We start from the raw sequence: 21,725 nt of genomic DNA on the forward strand, positions 1-21,725 counted from the left end.
CTCACCTAGGGATCTAGGGAGAACGGAGTGTTTATAAGCGGCAGTTTGTCGGCTGCTAGAGTGTGCTCGTCAGTGTGCTCGTGATCGTACTCGTGAGCTGTGTGCTCGTGCTCGACCAGTAGTATGCTGGGTGTATTTGGAGCTTCGTGCTAGTATGCTGTATGCTTCGTCTTGCGTGCTCCATTTGGGAGCCACGCTAGACTGTCGAATGTATCTCTTGTTGTAATGTAAAATATATGTAAAAATATCCTGCTCGCCTAGTCCCCCCCCCCCCCCCAAGTTCCTCCCTACGACCTCCAACCCTTACATCTGGTGGCAGCGGCGAGAACGTCCGACAACTCTTACAGCGGACACAGCTTTTATACTTTCAACACCTTGATACTTTTATGCTTTCAATAGCAAGTTATATTTAGCGTTTGCACTGGTTCGAAAAGCTCCTTGTCTGAAGCGTCTTGTGTATCATATGTGCCTTGAAATGCGTAATCGCGACGAAATTTTTACCTGTGGTGTTCATAGTGTTTGCAGTGTTTAGTTGCATTTTATGTGTCATATGCCTAATCAAGCGCGAAAAAAAGACGCGAAGCTGAGCACTAAAATATCGTAAGCAACAACCGTCATTCGCCGAGAGCATGCCAAGTGACATCACAATACCTCGCCGCCGCGAACTCAGAGGCTTCACCAAGGCGTATAGCATCTACGCGTTCATAATGTAAGTTTGCCAACGTTGTTACGATCGGCCAGCGGGGATAGTGACCTTCTAGCCTCTCCTACACCACTGCGGCGAATCGCTTCCCGAAGCTAACAATGCGCCCGCTCGGACAGACTTGCGACGACAGCAAGGCGAGACACGTTTGGCGGATCGAGTGTTGTTTGTTGGTTCACTGTCGCCGTCACGGACGATGCAAGCAAGAAACTCCTGGAAAAGGGTGTTCTACGGCTCTTCCTCACGGACTCCGGTAACCACCACGGTCGTTTGACAGACGTTCCAGCTAACTGCTGGGTCATCCCAGGAACCAAGACGTGCCAGCTTGAGTAAAACCTGACAATCCCCGTCTACAAAGCTCCCATTTTTTCTGTGTTCAGTGAACGAAGGTGCAGTAGCGATTGTGTGAACACTCGACGCCAACGTGGGTCCTTTGACGACTTTGGACACTCCGATTGGACGAAGGTGGGAAGGCAGATTTCCCTGGCCTAGGGATCTAGGGAAGACAGAGGGGGTTTAAGCGGAATTTTTCGGCTCGTCAGGGTGCTACAATTGCTGTCATGCTAGGCTGATGAGACGTAACGTTCTCCACTCTTCATGTAGATATTGTAAATAAACCCAGTACTCCTCGTTCTCGATGAAAACATGTTTCTCCCTTCAACAACATCCTCAGCGTCGATGAGTCGGACAACGGCAAGGGTCAGCTACCGCTTTTGACATGCCCGACCCCAACTCTTACAAGTGGCTGGCAGCGGTGACATGAATTTCGCGACGTGGTGCTGTGTCTGCGGTGGGTGCTTGGTTCTTGCTCTGACTCTCTAGGCTTCATATTGTGATAGTTCCGTTTAGAATAGTATGGAAGCTGGATTGTTGATTGCTAGCTTGGTTGTGTTTATCTAGTTATGTTTAGCGAGCAGGACCAAGCCAGTCAAGCAGCATTCATGGATTTAAGGACACTGCTGAGAGATGAATTGTTGGCTGTCGGTGAGGAACTGGGCCTAGAGGTACACAAGGAAATAATGAAGTCGGAAATACTAAAGCTGGTTTCCAAACTGGCCGGTGAGGAGGACATTGTTAATGGGTTAGAACCTTTTAGGAAAAGAGAGAAACGGAACAGAGGGAGAGAAGAACGGGACAGAGAGGAACGCGAGTTAAGAAAAATGCAACTTGACCTTGAAAGTAAACGTTTGGAGTTGTCTCGAGCTAGTGAAGGGACTCTGGAATGATAGAGTGAGGCAGAATCATACCGCATGGACAGGCTGTTATAGCCATTTGAGGTGGGAACGACATAGGGCTGTTCGTAGGAAATTTTGAAAGGACTTTCGAGAAGATGAACTTCGCCCCGAGTACATGGCCACAACGTTTGCTGGCTACGTTGCCGTGTGAAGCTGCTGAATTAATGGTCAGACTCAGTGCGCAAGGTGTATATTATTATGCGAAGGTTAAGGCTAGCCTTTTCAAGAAATGGCACCTTCAGCCGAAGCTTTCCGGCAAAGGTTTCGAAACACGGACAAGAAGTATATCGAGGGATATCCGGAGTTTGCATATGGCTTAAAGGCAAACCTAGTCAAGTGGTTGAAAAGCGTGGAAGCGTAAGAGGGCAGAGACATGATTATTGAATGCATGCGTCGAGGGCAGTTTTACAAAAACATGCTACAATCTGTGAAGCATTTGGTGCAACACAGAGGAAACGTAAACACTGCGGAAAGGGCGGCCGGGTTAGCCAAGAGTACGCAACGCGTATAGAAATCATAGCGCCGAGGTCGCAAGTTCGGACGGTTGAAATGGACCGTGGAAACAATTTTCATTCAAAAAGGGATCGCAGACGAAACGACCGAATCATGTAGGCGCGGAGAAAAGTACGTAAGAACAGAGCTAACAGCAGTAAAATGGCGAAATCGTCCAGAAAGAGCAGAAAGTGCAATTGGAATCTTTTAGACCGATCCGCTGCTATAAGTGCCACAAACTCGGACATATCGCTGCGAACTGCAGGAAGCCTAGCGTATTTTTCTCCTGCGTGGACGAAAGAGACGAGAACATGGAACTTTTAAGCCCATATCTTCACGAACTGCATAATGTCACACTGCACGACACAGCCGAAGGAATAGAAAGTAGAGGTGTGCGCTAGGAGCTGGCCGCTGCCTGTTGGCCTTGCATGACCGTTCTGTCCCTTGCTCTATGCTAACCGCCCATCATCTTGTAAATAAACCCATCCCATCCGTAACAATTTTGGTGGAGGTGCTGGGTAGATCACACTGGACGACCGAGCTATACTACCCCTTCGACGCAGCGAACTGTTGGCCGGGCTACCACCAGGAGACGCTGACATGAGTGATTCGGACGGAGGCGAAGTTCGCGAGGAAACCGCGGAAGAAAGCATTCCCCCAAGGCAAGCTGGCTACTGGACACCTCATCGAGAAGCGTGCACATTCTCAGGCAAAGCGAATGAGGACGTCGAAGACTGGTTGAGACACTACCAGAGGGTGAGCCGCCACAATGAATGGAGTGCGTCTACGCAGCTTTCTAACGTTGTTTTTTTCTTGCCGGAACTGCCCTGATGTGGTTCGACAATAACGATGACTCGCTCACAAATTGGGACAGCTTCGTCGAAGAGATAACGAAATGCTTTGGTGATTCGCTTTCGAAAAAGAAAAGGTCTGAGCAGACACTTTTACGACGAGCGCAGTTACCGGGAGAGACGCACACTACCTACATTGAGGAAGCCCTGAAGCTTTGCGGAATTGTGAACGCAAGTATGTCGGACGAGGATAAGGTTGGACACCTACACAAAAAAATTGCCGAAGATCTATATAATGTTTTTATCGCTAAGGACGACCTCACTACCCTTTCCGATTTAAGGCGTCACTGTCGTACGTTCGAGGCTCTTAAAACACGCCGCGTTCTTCCCAAGTTTGGTCGGCTGGACAACGTGACCACCGTAGCAAGTGTGGGCGTATCTGCCTCAGACAACCTTGCGACGAGTTATCAGAGATGAGCTGGCTCATCTTCAAGGCCCAGATGCCAACCGCGTGTGCCACCAATGATCCATTGAAGAGCGCTACTGCGAGGCACCGGCAGCCTGGCCACAACCTACCGACAGCGACCATCCTGTTCACGACAACAACTATGCCCAGAGCACCGTAGTCCAGCCACAGCCTACGAGTTTTGAACGTCGATATGACAGACAGCCGCGACGTGTGTCTCCCGTTCACAACACGCCTTGGAGATCTGTGCCCAACTTCAATGAAAATCGCAGGCCACCTGTTTGCTACTGCTGCGGGGCTCAGGGACATATCGCGAGATGTTGCAGTCGTTGCCCACAGCGTGCTCCGCGACATCGCGCATATTCACATCGCATGCAAGAAGCTACATCCTGGCAACCATTTGTGCCTTTTCGTCAACTACCTCGAGAGTACACGTCAAGGGATTACCCCCCAGTATCTGACCGCAGCCTCACTCCACCTCCGACCCGGGCACGTCGATCGCCATCTCCGCGTCGCCGCTCGCCTACGCCGCCCCAGCTGGGAAACTAGCTGGTGCGACCTATGGAGGTGACGTCGCGGGGCGGTCACTTTTTCAAATGCCTCCGCCTAATCGTGATGTTAAAGAACAAAGTGTGTGTTTGTGTCGATGATGTAAATACTGTGGCTTTGGTAGATACTGGTGCTTCCGTGTCTGTGATGTGTCTTTCTTTCAAGAATCACCTAGGACCGAAAGTATTGTTTGCTTGGGACGTAAATACCACGTTTCGTGGAGTTGGTGGTGACCGGTGACGTCCTGTGGGAGAGTGTTCAGTTGTCATAACCGTTGGTGAAAAGGCATTTCGAACGGAATTTACTGTACTCGCACGGGCCACGCATGAAGCAATTCTTGGTATTTACTTTTTATGGGAGTGTGGAGCAAAATTAGACTGTAGGGCTGGTGAAATTTCACTTAACAGTGATGTCAGACAACCAACGCTCGACAACGTTCCATCCGATTATCAAGAATTATTTTCCGTGTCCACTGATGTACGTGTGCCTGCGCAGACGGCAATGTTCATCCCAGTGACCTCGTCGCACGCCCGTGTTGGTTTTTGCTGTGGATCTATCAAATCCATAACCGTATCGAATTGTTCCATCTGGTTGTATGTAACTGTTTGTAACAAGTTGATTTATATACCGTCGTTTCCCTGTATTTTCAGTCTATTTATTCTAGATATTTGTAATTTGATAGCATTTCAGATATTCATTTTTCTAAGAAACTGTTTTGTATTTATTTTTATGACGATTGTAAAAACTGCTTTAACTTTTCTGTATTAACTTTACATTTCCATACCTTAGTGTGCGCCCTACGTCGTCTGTTAAGTTTCAATTTTTATTTATTTTATGGTAGTACTGTTACCGCTCCGAAATTTTTCTATGGGGCTGTGGCCTAGTCAAGCTGTTCTGACAAGCAACTTTTTGTCACAGTCCTTCTTTCTGTATCTTTGACAGAATGAAATAAAATTGATTGATTGATTGATTGATTGATTGATTGATTGATTGATTGATTGATTGATTGATTGATTGATTGATTGATTGATTGATTGATTGATTGATTGATTGATTGAACCCGAATACGTCAACACTCTTAAGAAGAATGTACTTGTCCCTCGCTCACTTATCGAACTTGTAGAAGGTTGTGCTCACGTGTGCACGGTGAATGGTGTCCTCCGAGTCAGTTATTTTGCCTGCAGGACTCAAAGTAGGATGTTTTGAGGAAGATGGTTTTGTGAGCATTGGTACAGTTGCTACTTCTACGGACGCAAGCTTGCCGCTCAGCGACCACTTTTCAAAATTTAAGAGCATGATTAATAAATCGCTTCCCTCTTCCCGCCAACAAGCGCTCCAAGAGCTCCTTTCCAGCTATGCTGCAGTGTTTGAGTTTGCACAAGAGCGTCTACATTCACCACTGCACTCCCGCGTACACCACTGCATAAATACTGGAACAACGTCGCCAATACGACAGAAGCCGTACTGCGTTTCGTCAGCCGAGCGCAAATTGATCGCCAAACAATTTACAGACATGCTACAGAAAGGCGTCATCCAGGAGTCCAATATAGTCCGTGGGCGCCTCCAGTTATATTGGTCAAGAAGAAAAATGGGCACTCATGGCGGTTTTGCATGACAACGCAGTGACAAAGAAGGATGTGTATCTCCTCCCTCGTAAAGATGACGCCATTGACTGTTTACATTCTGCCTCGTACTTCTCCTCTGTTGATCTGCGCTCAGGCTACTGGCAGATAGCTATGCCCGCCCCAGACAAGGAGAAGACAGCCTTCATAACACCGGATGGACTCTTCGAGTTTAACGTAATGCCTTTTAGTTTGTGTAATGCTCCGGCAACATTCGAACGATTTATGGACACGATTCTGCGCGGACTTCGATGGAAGATATGCGTGTGCTACCTCAGAGATACCTTCCTTTGGGGACCTGGCACGATACACCTGATGTGGTTTTGGAATATAGTGGAGACGAAAATGCAGCTATGGACGCGGAATTTACTGAAAGTGATATCAGGATGGCGCTGCAGAATCTTAATGGTCGATCGGCATCAGGGCCGGATGGCATTACGAATAAAATGCTACGGAATTTAGACGATGGGTCAATTGAGTTCCTTACGCGGCACATCAATTGCCTATGGAAGGAAGGCTCTTTCCCGGAAGAGTGGAAACTGGCAACTACTGTTCTGATACCCAAACCGGGCAAGGCCATAGGGCTTGAAAATCTCAGACCCATTTCCCTGACGTCGTGTTTGGGAAAAGTCGCTGAGCATGCCATTTTAAATAGGCTAACGCGTTATGTTGAGGGCAATGGGGTCTTTCCGCATTCGATGATAGGATTTCGGCCCGGCCTCTCGACTCAGGATGCTATGATCAGGATTAAGCATCAGATCCTTGACCGGCGAACAAGGGATACTAAGGCACTAATTGGACTTGATGTGGAAAAAGCTTTCGATAAAATCCGACATTCTTTCATTCTACGGGTGCTATCGGACTTGAATATGGGGCAGCGGCTTTTCAATTTTGTCAAGGCTTTCCTTAAGGATAGAAAGACATGTCTCAGGTTTGGGGAGATAAAATCGGAAGTCGTTAAATTGGGTTGCTGTGGTACTCCGCAGGGATCCATACTCTCGCCTATGTTATTCAATCTGGCGATGTCGAAGTTGGCTAATAGACTGGACACTGTCCAGGATATTGGCTATTCTATCTACGCGGATGACATTACTATATGGAGTGTCGGTGGTAGTGATGGAGAGCTTGAGGCTAGGCTGCAGCAGGTGGTAACGCTTACGGAGGAGTGCCTGGGTCTCATGGGGCTCAAGTGCTCCACTAAAAAGTCGGAGTTGTTGATCTTCAAATCTAAGAAGCTAGGTCGTAGGCCGAGGGGTTGGGTACCGGAAGTTGAGCCTTGCATTAGAATTCATACTAGGGAAGGGTCGGTGATACCCAAAGTTGAAGCAATCAGGGTCCTGGGTTTTGTACTTGAAGCGAACGGATCGAACATTAGAACCATTCAGCGTATTACCAAGAAAACGGAGGAGGCCATAAGACTTATAAGAAGGATCTCTAATAGGCATAGGGGTTTAGGAGAAGAAGGTGCGATGCGCTTAGTTCACGCATTTATTATGTGTCATTTCTCGTATGTGGCAGCTATGCTAAATTGGAATAGGGGGGAGAAAAATAAATTGGAAGCATTAATCAGAAAAGCCATCAAGGCTGCGCTTGGTCTGCCTATGACTACGTCAAACGATATGTTGTTACGACTGGGTTTGCATAATACTTTAGATGAAATTGCTGAGGCTCAACGTACCGCACAGAGGGAGCGGTTGCTAGGTACACCAGCGGGTAGGTATATATTACAGTCAATTGAAGAATCGGTGGCTGTGTCGCACGATAGGGCGCCCCTACACGAGTTGAACGTGAACCTTAGGGCAAATATCATGGTTCGTCCATTTCCGCGGAATGTGCACCCCGTGCACAATGTAGGGAGGCGGGTCGCGAGAGCTAGGGCTTTGTTGCGAGAGGCAAAGGATCAGGAGGAGGAGTCTGCGTTTGTTGACGCCGCATGGATTCATGGTAAAAATGCTTATTCGGTGGTGGTAGTAGATGGCAAAGGGAGCGTTAGAAATGCTGCTTCCATTTATACCAAAGACCCGGGGGTTGCTGAACAGGTGGCTATTGCTCTAGCACTAATTGATTCTAGAAGAGTTTTGGTGTTTAGCGACTCGCGATCTGCGATTACAGCCTTCTCGAGAGGACTTGTTGCGGAACCGGCTAACAGACTGCTGCAGGGTAGGGATATCACTTCGCATACCGTTACTTGGTTCCCGGCGCACATGGGGACAGTGGAGGGAGCCCCGCGTAACCTCAACGAGGTGGCGCACAGGGAGGCACGAGGATTAGTGTGCCGTGTACTCCCTGAAGGGGCTGGATCTCCCGCTCCTGAGTACAGGGACCAACTGTTAACCTACAATGAAATCGCCAAGCACTATTACTTAGGGCGCAGGGCATTCCCGTTGCCACATCCTAAATTAAGTAGGCCGCAGGCGGTTACATTAAGGCTTCTGCAGACACGGACGTACCCTAACCCGGTCATCATGAATAAAATTAATCCGGACTGCGGGGTTTCAGTCTATTGTAGTCAGTGTGGGGGTTTGCTCGATTTACAACACATGCTGCCCTTATAAAAATGAACGTTAACATTCTTTAGAACTCCTACCAACTTTCTACTTACTTTATTGACAGTCTATTAACATTTACATTCTAGTAACATTTGTTCATACACAGTCAAAAGACTTCCTTCTTACTTTTGTATAAAGAATATTTTCAATACACCGTTAACAGACTTTCTTCTTACTTTTCTATAAAGAATATTTTCAATACACTGTTAACAGACTTTCTTATTACTTTTGTATAAAGAATGTTTTAAATACACCGTTAAAAGACTTCCTTCTTACTTTTGTATAAAGAATATTTTCAATACACTGTTAACAGACTTTCTTATTACTTTTGTATAAAGAATGTTTTAAATACACCGTTAAAAGACTTCCTTCTTACTTTTGTATAAAGAATATTTTCAATACACTGTTAACAGACTTTCTTCTTACTTTTGTATAAAGAATATTTTCAATACACCGTTAATAGACTTCCTTCTTACTTTTGTATAAAGAATATATTTAATACACCGTGAAGACTGATGATGATATGTAGTGTTTATTGGCGCAAGGGCCAAGTGTGGCCTTCTTACTTCTTACTTCCTTCTTACTTTTGCACATAGAATATTTTAAGGTCCCCATCAACATGTATTTTTCTAACTTTTATCTCTATAACCACTTCAGTACTGCGTCAGAAGGCTAGTTACTTTTGTGTAAAGAGTGTTGTACTATACATCATCGAACTATATTTTTTTGTTTGAAGGACATGTATCCTCAGTACGTCCACAGCTCGTACTGTTTGCCAAAAAATATTTAGAATGGGAAGTAACCTGAGAGTTTCTGATAAATTTTTCTAACACACATCAATGCCGATATATGACATACTCAGGAGTCAAGCTCATAGTTTTAAATCATAGTCCCAGTCCAAGTCGGTAGCCAATTGTTGACGGAGTGCTCTTAAAATGTTTAAAGAAATATGTTCGTAAATTCTTAGAACTAATCTTTTAGAGGATCTACTGGACTACGTGAGCGTGCGGGGACGTCAGCACACTCCGAGAAAATTTGCTTGCGCTACACCACCTGACCGGTGTGATAGCGGACTACTGTGTAGGCCGCGCACCAGTTGCAGAGCTTTATCCCGACCTTGGGGCTGGTTAATTTAAGGCCGATTTACGCTTGAGCCGTGACGCATGCGGTCGTGCAGAAAACTGTACATTTCGCCCACTGGTTCACAAATTTTGGCATACACTGGGCTCGCACATGCAGTGTATAAACCGAAATGTGTGTACCAGTCTACAAAATGTGCAAATTTTCACCCGACCACATGCGTGCGGGCAGGCGGGTGGTGTGGTGTAAGGCTCGAGCGTAAATTTGCCCTTACCACGCACTGCTATTGCAATGCCACCAATTAGCTTTGCAACGAGATAATTAGGTCAGTGCATTCTGCGATATAAATAGTACGCCCTAAGCTGGAACGTGTCAGCATAGTAGCGTCACGATATTTGTTAAAAAGAAGAAAAAGAACCGAAACTCAGGGTAACACGGCGCTGGAACGTTGCCGCTCAAATGTCCAAAAGGCTGCAAAATACAACTACTGCTGAGTGAGAGCGTGTATTGACCTGAGAAGCGCACAGGTCGAATAGAAAGAAAAGCTGAACTCTGTGCAAGCAACACTTTTCTGTGAAAAAATAATTAAATTACCCTTACAGTATAAAAAAATGTAGCTTTCTACGCGTTCATATTCGCACGCTTTCGTCCCTGCCTCCTACCGACGGCTTCTGCATATTAAAGGAAATAGGACCTTGCATCAAAGTGAAGGCAAAGTAACTATGTCAACTGATGTGCTTTATGGCGATGGTAGCTTGCTGTGTGTGAAAACAGATCGAAAAGAAATAATTATGCACTCTTAACATTCAGTGATCTTGCTTCACAACACGGCGACAAAATTTTGAGCTCCGACAAGGGGCCATGACATCCGTAATAATGGCATTCCGTATACCAACAGCCAGGATATCAAAGGCCATGCTTTTGCCGTGCTTCTGGCGTCTGAAAACTGCTAACGTCATAGCCGCCACGCTTCGGACGTATATTTGACTATAAAAATAGTACTACAATGTGCTTCACCGCTGGGCGCCAGGGAGCAATGTTTTGTCTTTGAGAGCAGCAAGTGCTAAAGGATGCTCTTGCGCAAAATAGAATAACCACATAATTTACCCAATATGATTTTATTGTTCTATGTTTATTACATTTCGAGAAAAAAGTCGGTTTTCAGAAAAATAATTGTCTCGAAAGATAAAAATATACAGCCCCTAAATGCCCAACAAAATTGAGCCGGCTGCCTTCTCAGTTTTTTTTTTTTTTCAACCTCGGCCATGAGGTACATTCCTCCCTCTAAGTGCAGTTCCCAGAAAGGGGTGCGTACACAAAGGCCGGCCACAGCTTTCATCAAGAGGCGAGGAATGTCTAGGTGTGAGTCAACCATCGCAAGGTAGCGGGGGAGGGGGGGGGGGTGCATGTTTCGGCTTAAAGAGGGGCTTTAGTTCCGCGGCGGTCAAGGCGAAGCAGGTGGATGGAAAGAATGTCACATGCCTCTCCCGCGCATGCGCACAAATTTGACAGTTGGCCGAGTCGAGGCAAAGAGGAAGACCATCGCAATCGCCATCAGTTCCTTTGCGACGCCGGCATGGTACGGTCGGAGCGATGTAGGTGTTTCGTGTCGTATTGTAGCAGCAATCTAGCTATTTTTGCTGCTATTTATGCTTATGCTGTGTTGTGGCTAATTCATCGATGCAATTTAGTAAAGCAATGAAGGGGGCTAGTTGGTGAACGTTCCTGACCCGAACTATGATCCCATTTCGCGAACTTGTCATATCTTTTATACCCCCCCCCCCCCGCGCCATATCTCCTTGTATATACGCGCGTTCTTTAACAGTATTAAACAGTTGGTAGTTTGCGCTACGTCCGTCCACGTCCTGTCCTTCCTTAATATCGTCTGTGTAAAACTGAGCGCAATATAACCATGAATCATCGATGCAAGCCAACCAGCAAGGTGTTTGCGAAGCCCACGGTGCTTTCTTCGTTCCGTGATGTGAGCGTTTCTGGAACTTCTCTGCCAGCTGCGATGCAGTGTCGTGTGAAGTGATTTAATATTGGCACTGTCCGTGTTTTAAACTGCACAAATAGCGAACAGCTGTTCCTCAAGACTGCTATGCGCCGAAGTTTTCTCTATCTCCAAATTATAATAAAAGGTATGTTCTTTTCCATCATTTTTCATAAACATATTATTTTGATGTTATTTTATTTCAGTTTCTAATGCCGCATTTTGGCAGGTTATTATAGCGCGAACTGTAACGACGTGAAATGTTCTAAGAACGATTTTCTTACCTTTTTCAGCTGCCCCGCGTCATGGGGTTCGCTTGAAGTTGCTATAAACACGAAGCGTACAAATACTTCGTTTTCACAGCGTTCGCAATGACCTAAGGTCTGGTAAATATTGTTTGATCATGAACTCATTCTTTGCTCTTTCCTACTCTGGGTGCACAGGATGAGAAACAGTAAAATATTGAGCGTATAGCTTCACGGTTCACAATTATATATTTTTCAGCGAACCGGTTCACAATGACATAGGTTGCACTGGATAGACAAGTGCGAATGTGAAAGAACTCATTCGCACCTGTTTAACCACTGCAACCTATGTCATTGTGAACCGGTATTTTTTGACACTGATATTTTGTTTTCGAGTAAAAATAAACGAACACGTCAAATTACAGAAGCGTTCCATATAATGTGTGCTTAAAAATGCATCAGTCAGCCATTGGTTGCTATCACTGACAAAGCATTTGTATTCTTGAATACTGCTTCAAGCTCTGTCATCTGTTTATATAAAAATGGATGACACGTTTTGCACATGCTCGGTGCAACTAGCTGGCGCTGTTACGTTCATTCCTTCCAAAAATAACCAGCTTTGAGTAAGCGCTCGCGTGTCCACCTTCTCTGCGTCCGTGTCTATTGTGCGTGCTACAAATTTCACCATGAATAAACGATGTAATTAACTTTTTAGTGAGTAACTCATTTATGCAGGTAATTGGTAGAGAAACCCATTTTGTACACTTTCCTAATTTTAATAACACGTAGTAAATACAACGCAGCAAAGGATATGCATTTAATAATGTGCCCCATCATTGCCATCTCCTCTGCAAGTAAACAGGGATGACGGTCACAATTTTAGCATTCATGTGAACCTTAAAAAGCTGTTCTATGTATGTGATATGCTAACCTGAACATGATGTTAACACTGACCATCTTGTTTCTGTGCAGGGTTGGTTCATTCTGCAAGCATTCTGAGACATCAGCTTGCATAATCGATGCTTGCTAGAGATTATGCGACAGCTGCCATGCCGTAATCAACTAAGTCATTATTCATTTTTGTTCATTTCTCTACTACTTCTCTCACAATTCTGTGTAAATATTTTCGTGTGAATAAACTTCTTTCAGTGCAAACTTGCATTTGTTTTCCATTTTCGTGCACCTTCTAGGTTGCATACTGCCGTTTACCAACATGTTCACACATACTGACAAATGTTTACACTATGCTACTAGGTCGTATGTGGGACAAATGTTACTAGGGGAATAGTAAGACGTCAATAGCAAGTACATAAGCACATGTAAGTAAAATTTTGCCAGAGTGTTACTAAAGAGCCTAAAGGCTTCTGTTGGTTGACGGTTAGTAGAATGTTTACAGACCATCTATGAATATGCTTCAGTTGAAGTACGGTAGCCAATTCTTGATAGGATCCAATTCTTGATAGGATGTTACTATAGGGTGTATAAAGACAAATGTTAATAGGGGATTGGTAGAAAGTCAACAGAAAATATATGAACATTTTTCTTTTGAAAGAATGTTAATACGGTGTATAAAGAAAGCTTGTTAATAGGGGATTGGTAGGAAGTCAACAGAAAATATATGAACATTTTTCTTTTGAAAGAATGTTAATACGGTGTATAAAGAAAGCTTGTTAATAGGGTGTTGGTAGGAATTTAACAGAAAATATATGAACATTTCTCTTTTGAAAGAATGTTACTAGGGTGTATAAAGACAAATGTTCATAGTAAATTGGTAGAAAGTTTAAAGACATCCTATGAACATGTTTCTATTGAAAGTTGGTGGCCAATTGTTTCTAGGGTGTTACTAGAGCGTTGTTAGGATGTATAAAGACAGCTGGTAGGATTTCAATTGACTGTTGGTAGGTTCTAGCAGCAAAAGTCTATAGACTGTCTAAAAAATGTTGTTAGAAATTTTTATAAGGGTGTGGCGCTGCTTGGCGTTGGCCGGTGATGGTTCTCGAGGTGAACAGTGGTGGCAGCGAATGCTGCACAGTGAAGTGCTGGCGGACCAACTCAGGGCTGTCCAGAGGGCCCGTGTGCTGGCAGAGGGGCTCGGCCTCTCTGTACCGACGTGGGAGCGGCCCGCATCAGTCCCAGACTGATCCCTCAGGACCCAAATAAAGTTCTTCATACCATACCATACCTGGACGACCTTGCCATTTACGGCAAGACATTTCACGAGCTCAATAAACGACTGGAATTTGTTCTTGACTGCATACGGCAAGCTGGGCTGATGTTAAACTCCAAAAAGTGCCACTTTGGCGAGCGTCAAACACTTGTTTTGGGTTTCCTCGTCGACAAAGAAGGCATCCGCCCAGACCAGCAGAGACTTGCAGGGGTTTGTGACTTCCACCAGCCGAAGACGGCGAAAGTCCTCCGCAGTTTCCTGAGATTATGTTCATACTTTCGCCGTTTTATTAAGGACTTTTCACGCCTAGCTCAGCCGCTCACGTCAGTCCTTCACAAGGACACACCGTTTACATGGACTACTGAATGTGAGTCTGCATTCCGTCAACTAAAATTTCTGCTCACTTCGGCTCTAATTTTGCGCCACCTTGATCCTGAGGTCCCAACTGAGCTTCACACCGATACTAGTGGTCTGGGCGTCGGAGCAATACTCGTACAGATACATGGCGCACGCCAGCAAGTCATCGCCTACGCAAGCCGTACTCTTACCAAGGCTGAGCGGAATTATACCGTAACCGCATTGGAATGCCTCGCGGTAGTCTTCGCCACCCACAAGTTTCGACCATACTTGTTCGGCAGCCACTTCACGATAGTGACAGACAACCATTCTCTTTGTTGGTTGGTTGGACTACGCGATCCATGTAGCCGATTAGCTCGGTGGTCATTACGGCTTCAATAATACGACTTTTCCATCACATACAAGAGTGGTCGATGTCACACCGATGCTGTTTATTTCGCCTTCCTTCAGCACGCATGCGAGATAGGGGCGAAGACTTAGGTGAATACCTCCTCACCATCTCTGAACAGTTTCCTGACGCGACCGCCTTCAAGCGTAAGCAAAAGCATGACCCTTCCATTAGACCTATTCTTGACGCCGCTCGGTCACAAGGGGGGGGGGGTATTCTGCAAGAGTCCACCTAGAGGACTGTCTATTTCGGCCGCTTTCGAATGGATGTAGCTGTGCAAGCGAGGAGGAGACGAGCGGCCCCAGCCAATCAGCAGCAGCCGAAATGGACAGTCCACTAGGTGGACTCCTAGAGAATACCTCCCCAGCACGGGGCTCCCCTTTCATTATTGTTGACGGTTTATTGTATAAGACGAATTATTCTGCTGACGGCGCTCCACTTCTCCTCGTGGTTCCACAAACATTGAGAACTATGATACTTCAGGCCATGCACGATGACATCATGTCAGGCCACCTTGGCTTTGCTCGGACGCTCCACCGACTGCGCCAACGTTTCTATTGGCCCAAGCTCTGGAAGACGGTGAAGCAGTACGTTTCCAGCTGTGAAATTTGCCAACGACATAAGCAGTTAGCGACGCCTTCTGCAGGTACCCTGAAGCCAGTTAAGCCGCCGATCTTGCCATTTGAAAAAGTTGGTGTCGAATTGCTGGGTCCCTTCCCCAAGTCTACTACCGGACGTCGCTGGATTATTGCGTGTGTGTGGACTATTTGACCCGGTATACTGAGACGGCGGCACTTTCTTCGGCTACAGCAGCTGGCGTTTCATCTTTCCTGCTGTACTCCGTGATTTTCCGTCATGGTGCTCCACGCGTTGTGATTAGTGATCGTGGACGGAAATTTACTGCGGACGTTGTTGAAGAATCTATACTACGTCTTTGTTATGTGATTACAGGCACTTGACCCCTTACCATCCGCAAACAAACGGCCTCACTGAGCGCACGAATCGTACCCTGACCAACATGCTTGTCATCATGTATGTCTCCACAAATCACAAAAATTGGGATTCTATTTTACCATTTGTTACGTACGCTTGCAATACTGCCAAGCATGAAGTCACGGGTTATGCGCCTTTCTTTCTTCTGTATGCCCGCAACCCGTAAAGCTTCGACACCGTCCTCCCCTGGTCTGCACATGATGACTCTTCCATAGGCCAGACATTATGTCGTGCCGAAGAAGCCCGTCGACTAGCCCGCCTCTGCACTCTCTCCTCTCAAGATCGTGTCAAGGTTCGTTATGACGCTCGATATATGCTCGTCACATTTGCTCCTGGGGACTTTGTTTCGCTTTGGACACCGGTGCGGAAAACGGGGCTGTACACAAAATTTCTGGCACGATACACTGGCCCATACGTCATACTGAAACGCTTAAGTGACGTGACATACATCATCGTAAGAGTGACTTCGCACAACCGGCGGTCACCTAAAACGCAAGTCGTGCACGTCGCCCGACTGAAACTGTACCACCATCGGGCTACATAAATCACTCAGAGAGCTTCGTCTGCCCCGGGAGAAGCGGTCACGCTGCACGACATAGCCGAAGGAAGAGAAAGTGGAGGTGTGCGCGAGGAGCTGGCCGCTGCCTTTTGGCCTTGCATGACCGTCCTGTGTCTTGTTCTACGCTAACCATCTATCATCTTGTAAACAAACCCATTTCATCCGTTACAATATTAACGGAAAAACCACGCCGGGGGCTACCAGACAGTGCCATCACCATGCATATTGTCTATCCGTCTTACGTGATGGTAGATGACTTCACCGGAAGAACACAGCGTTTGCTTACCGATGGCAAAACTCAAAATCCGTGGGCCGTTCGGGGAGTTCGTGACCGAGGCTGCAGTTTCCACATTCTTGTCGCTGCAGTACCCTTAGGTTCTTTCGAATCGGTCAGATCAGTTACTGCGCGAGAAAGGGCTGAAACTTGGAGAGGGCGTAGTACAGGCGGTGACGCGATCCCAAGCTCGCAAGAATCGCGTCGCTTTCATCTGAAAATGCAAGAGCCGCTCCAGCAGAAGTAGCAAAAGAGGTATCCTCGGCAATAAAAACAGAGCTAGGCTCGAGGGATGAAAAAGTGGTTGAGGAAATCCTGCCAGCTGACCAGCTCAGCGAGAGCATATCACAAGGCATGTGTCAGAGTTCACGCCTGCAGGGAGAGCCAGCTGACGCACTCGCAAGCGATACAGGATCGTTACTCTCACCGGCCTAAGAGAACTTTGATGGATTCTTACGTGTGGACGGAGTCACTGGCAGCCGATCAAAAGAATGGCGGCAGCCTAACTAAATTACATGTAACAGCTAAAGAAGGCACTGCTAGGCGCAACGTGACGATGCACAAGAAAGGAGGCTTGCTATATTGGCACCACAGAGACCGAAAGGGGAATATTCTGGATCAGTTAGTCGCACAGGGGGACCTTTTGGGTCTCTGTCATGGAAATGGGTGGTCTAGCCACCTAGGCATAAACAAATCGAAGGAAAGATTGCTTATGGAATACTAGTGGCCTGGCTGTTTCAAAGGCGCAGAAAACTTTGTAAGATCATGCGATGCCTGCCAGCGCTCGGTTAAACCAAGAGAAACATGGAAAGCTCCACTAACGGTAGTGCCCTTAACATCGGAAATTTTCAGACGAATTGTGATAGACACGGTAGGGCCTCTACCAAAGAGAAAGTCGGGTTACAGGTGCTTGTTTACCATGCTGTGTCCGACTACATAGTTTCCGGCAGCAATCCCTCTGAAAGAGCTCAGCTCCACCGAAGTATACTAGACAAGCTTTTGACAGTATTAGCACGAGTTGGGTTTGCAGCCGAAATTCAGGTGGATCAAGGGCCAGTATTCACCAGCTCACTGACTTCCACATTCTTACAAAAGTGCGGGGTAAAGTTGAGACACAGTTCCGTTTATCACCCTCAGTCAAATAGTGTGGAGAGGGGGCATTCAATGCTTAATTGAGTTTTGCGGGCGCTCTGTTGCAAGAACAAGGAGGACTGGGAGAATTGTCTTCCGGCCCCTTTGTTTGCTTTGCGAATGGTTCGTCATGAGGCTACAGGGTTCTCGCCAGCAGAACTAATGTAAGGAAGGAGACTCCGTTCCCCACTGATAATGAATGTTGAGAGAGATGTGGGAGGAAAGAGGAAACAGTGTTAGAATAAGTGCTAAATCTGCTGGAACGGCTAAGTGCAACACAAGAACTAGTCGAAAAGAACCTGGGCGCGGCATAAAAGAACGTCAAGCTCTATTACGACAGGAATGCGAGGCTTCGTACGTTTAGCGCCGGAGACCAGGTCATGATCCTCAAACCTTCTAAAAAGAACAAGCTTGAAGTTCAGAGGGACGGACCCGTTAAAATGTTGCACAACATTTCAGATACTATATATGCTCTGAAAGTGCGTGATCGAAGGAAGGAGGTGAGAATATACCACTGCAATTCGATTTAGCCCTACGTGGAGCGGAGCTGAGTCGTGCACATTACCGTCAAAAAGCCGGATGACATTAATACCGAGTTTAATTAGCGTAAGGCGACCGCCAACCCTGACATCAGCCTGGATGTTGTAGAACACTCGGTAAGCTCGGACGCTCTTAAACCCGAGCAGCTAGATGAGCTAAATGGGCTGCTAGGGGAACATCACGATATATTCAGCAGTTGGCCAGGCAGAACCGAACTCATAACACATGAAATAGAGCTGACATCAACCGAACCCGTAAGATTAAAGCATTACAGGGTGTCTTCACGACAGAGAGAAATTATGGAGGCAGAAATGCAGCTCATGCTAGAGTTGGGAGTTATTGAGCCAGCTGAGAGTGACTACACGTCCCCGCTAATACTTGTGGAAACCCCTAATAAGGACCCTCGTCCATGTGTTGACTGCAGGCAGTTAAATGCCATCACCAGGGATCAGTTCTACCCCATACCCAACACTGAGGCATCTAGTAACATAGTAAACGACAGGAGGGGGCACTCGAGCGGTTTCGCGGCCGAGCTATGGAGCTTCGCCGATTCCGCTAGGTGGCAGAGCACATCAAGAATAATGCGGCTGTGGCTGCGGCTGCGGCTAGCGACAGGCGGCACGACGACTGAGCACGATCCAACACGTGCAAAGTAAAATTGAGGGGCTTTAGTGCAAAGCCTAGTCAGGCCGTGCCACCGGGCTCATTCTGTAAAATGCACCTGAGGATCGTTTTTGGGTTCTTCTGCCAGCGTTTGCTGCGTCGCCATTTCATGGTAAGGCCACAGCAAGTTCTTGTGCGCGTAGTTAACGGTTTATTCTCTTCGCATTTCGTTATGTCACTGTTAGCCGCATGAACGAGTGACGGCGGTCTGGCAGCCATGAACAGCTGCTGTCCATCTGCTACGCTGACTTTCATTTCACATTCTTTTTTTTTTTTAGGCGCAGCAATGAGCGGTGATGCTAGCGATAACAGTGACGTGGCAGCGTCCGAGCTGCGAGGCACGTTCGATACAATGGCGAAGTTAGAAAATAAAATAAAATGGTTCGTTAAGAAATGCGGCCCATGAACACATGCCGTTCGGGGCAGAGAGCCTTATGTTACGCGCAGCGACTGCTGAAAAACTATGTTGTTCTAGTTTTGCAAAAGAAATGTAGCTATTTCTAAAGCGGTACAACGTGCAATATTTGCAGTATGGCAATAATGCGCTCTCTCTCAACCTCTGTAGCAGGCTATGTGGGCTCGAGCGTTGTTAGCTTTTCTGCATTTGGCTGAAGATAGGTGTTTTCATCTCTTAATTGTGTATGGAGTCGTTACCGTAGAAAGTTCTTTGTTTCCTAGCCTTTATAACCAGTGCTTCCTTAACCAAAAAAATAAAATAAAGTAAGATACGCATTGCATAAACGAACGCAGCATCTCCATTATAAAGCTTTGCAGGCTCCAGTATTGCTTATACGAAGGAACGTAGTGTCTACATTCAATAGCTTTGAAGCCTCCAGTATTGCGTACCTTCTGTCTGTCATCCTACGTATTGCAGGAATCTCCACCATTTCCTCAAAATACACTGTACAGCCAAAGGACATCATACATACTGAATGGCAAAATTCCAAGTATCAGAAGACGATTACAAGGCTTCGAAGACAGCAGGTGAAGACCCCCAACACAAAGTGCTTAATTGCAGCTGTTTAATGACGGACACACTGGTTTACACATTCGAGATGAGGATGTTGGTGTGTGCTCAATTATTTTTGCAGCCATTTTATTTCGGCACGCAACGATTCACATAACCTTGCTACCCTAAATCACCCTCCTTCGTAGAAGTACAAGAAAAAACGTCGTATTTTTTTCATTCTAAAGCAGTCCTATTTTGAGCCAATTAATTGCTGGTGTGTATGTGCACTTTTTTTTTATTATCTGGATAGTTGCAACACATCATCTATGTGTTATGCTTGTGCAAAGTTATTGCCATCACGTCATTAATTTCTTACTATTCTGCATTGTACCGGTGTCACACGACCACTTTCGACCGCGATCAAGTACGATCCGGATCGAAATTCTCGTCTGCTATTGGCTCCCAATCGCGACCGAGAAATTCAAATAGGATTGCGCTTGACCGCATTTAAAAGTGCGCCATGTGACACCCGTATTACTTGCATTTCGCAGTTTCTTCCCGTTTTCATGTATCTGCCTCTTACAATCTTGCTGCAGTAAATTGTTGTCGGCTATTTTCGTGTTCTTGACTGTGCAGCAAGTTGATTTATATTTAAGGAACATGGCACATTTATTTACGATACACCTTTTGGCGTGAGTTACTAGACGTACAATACCATAAGTGATAAAGTTTTACTTCCTCAACAGTTGGCATGATTGTTGCGCTTGTTGATCCCAGTGCAGGTTACTCGGTGCTCCCTTTCGGAGTGCGTCCGTTAAAGGACTTGCCATCTGCGAATAATTCGGAATGTACCGTTGGTAGTACCCAACAAGTCCCAAAAATGAATGAATGTCTGTTTTCGTGCGCGGCTGTGAAAAATCTCCAATCGTAGCTCTATTCAGCTCGGCCGGCCGTCTCGTGCCCTGACTGACAACATGACCCAGATAAGTAACCTGCGAGCAGCAAAACCTACACGTTTCCGCCTTTATCGTTAAGCCTGCTTCCCTCAACCGTGAGAACGTCTGTTTGAGGTGTGATACGGGCTGTTCCCAACTGTCCGAAAAAATTGCTACATCATCAAGATATGGCAAGGCGAACTCTTGCAAGTCTTTTAGGACAATATCCATTCACTTAAAGAAGCTAAACGGCGCGTTCTTCAGCCCGAAGCTGAGGGCGAGAGGACGAAAAGTGCCTACAGGTGAGATGAATGCGGCATAGCGGCTGGCACTTTCTGAAAGGGGAACTTGCCAGTACCCCCGCACGAGATCTATAGTTGAAATGTATTTAGCAGCTCTAACTCTTTCAATTCGTTCCTCAATGTTGGGTATCGGGTACAGCTGATCCCTAGTGATGGCATTTAACTTCCTCTAGTCAACACACTGACGAGAGTCTTTATTAGACGTTTCTACAAGTATTAGGGCTGACGTGTAGTCACTCTCAGCGGGCTCGATAACTGTCAACTCTAGCATGCGCTGTATCTCTGCCTCCATAATTTCTCTCTGTCGTGGAGACACCCTGTAAGGCTTCGATCTTACGGGTTCGGTTGATGTCAGCTCTATTTCATGCGTTATTAGTTCGGTTCTACCTGGCCGATCGCTGAATGTGCAGAGGTATTCCCCTAACAGCCCTCTTAGCTCATCTAGCTGCTCGAGTCAAAGAGAGTGCGTGCTTACCGAATGTTTTACCACTTCTTCGAGGCTGATTTCAGAGTTGGAAGTTGCCTTATACTCATTAAACTCGGTGCTAGTGTCATCCTTCTCCTTGATGGTAAAGTTAACGACTCCGCTCCGCTCCACGTACGGCTCCATCAAATTGCAGTGGTATATCTTCACCTCCTTCCTACGACCGGGCATTTTCAGAGCATAGTTAGTATCTGAAAGCTTGTGCAACACTTTAACGGGTCCGTCCCAGTGAACTTCAAGCTTGTTCTTTCTTGAAGG

The 21,725-nt window shown here is 46.3% G+C and overlaps 1 protein-coding gene and 1 long non-coding RNA gene across 3 annotated transcripts in view; both read left to right on the forward strand.

Annotated features, from left to right (window-relative positions):
• LOC142581362 (lysosomal alpha-mannosidase-like) overlaps positions 1–21,725 on the forward strand; it is a 636,884-nt gene that overhangs the window by 74,844 nt on the left and 540,315 nt on the right. The gene's annotated exons all lie outside the window — the stretch shown is intronic.
• LOC142581350 (uncharacterized) lies at positions 10,887–13,112 on the forward strand. Its single transcript, XR_012828286.1, has 3 exons — positions 10,887–11,628; positions 11,774–11,861; positions 12,698–13,112. It is a non-coding gene; the product is annotated as an uncharacterized LOC142581350 (long non-coding RNA).

The sequence above is a fragment of the Dermacentor variabilis genome, chromosome 1 (genome assembly GCF_050947875.1).
Source record: "Dermacentor variabilis isolate Ectoservices chromosome 1, ASM5094787v1, whole genome shotgun sequence".
Classification (NCBI taxonomy): domain Eukaryota; kingdom Metazoa; phylum Arthropoda; class Arachnida; order Ixodida; family Ixodidae; genus Dermacentor; species Dermacentor variabilis.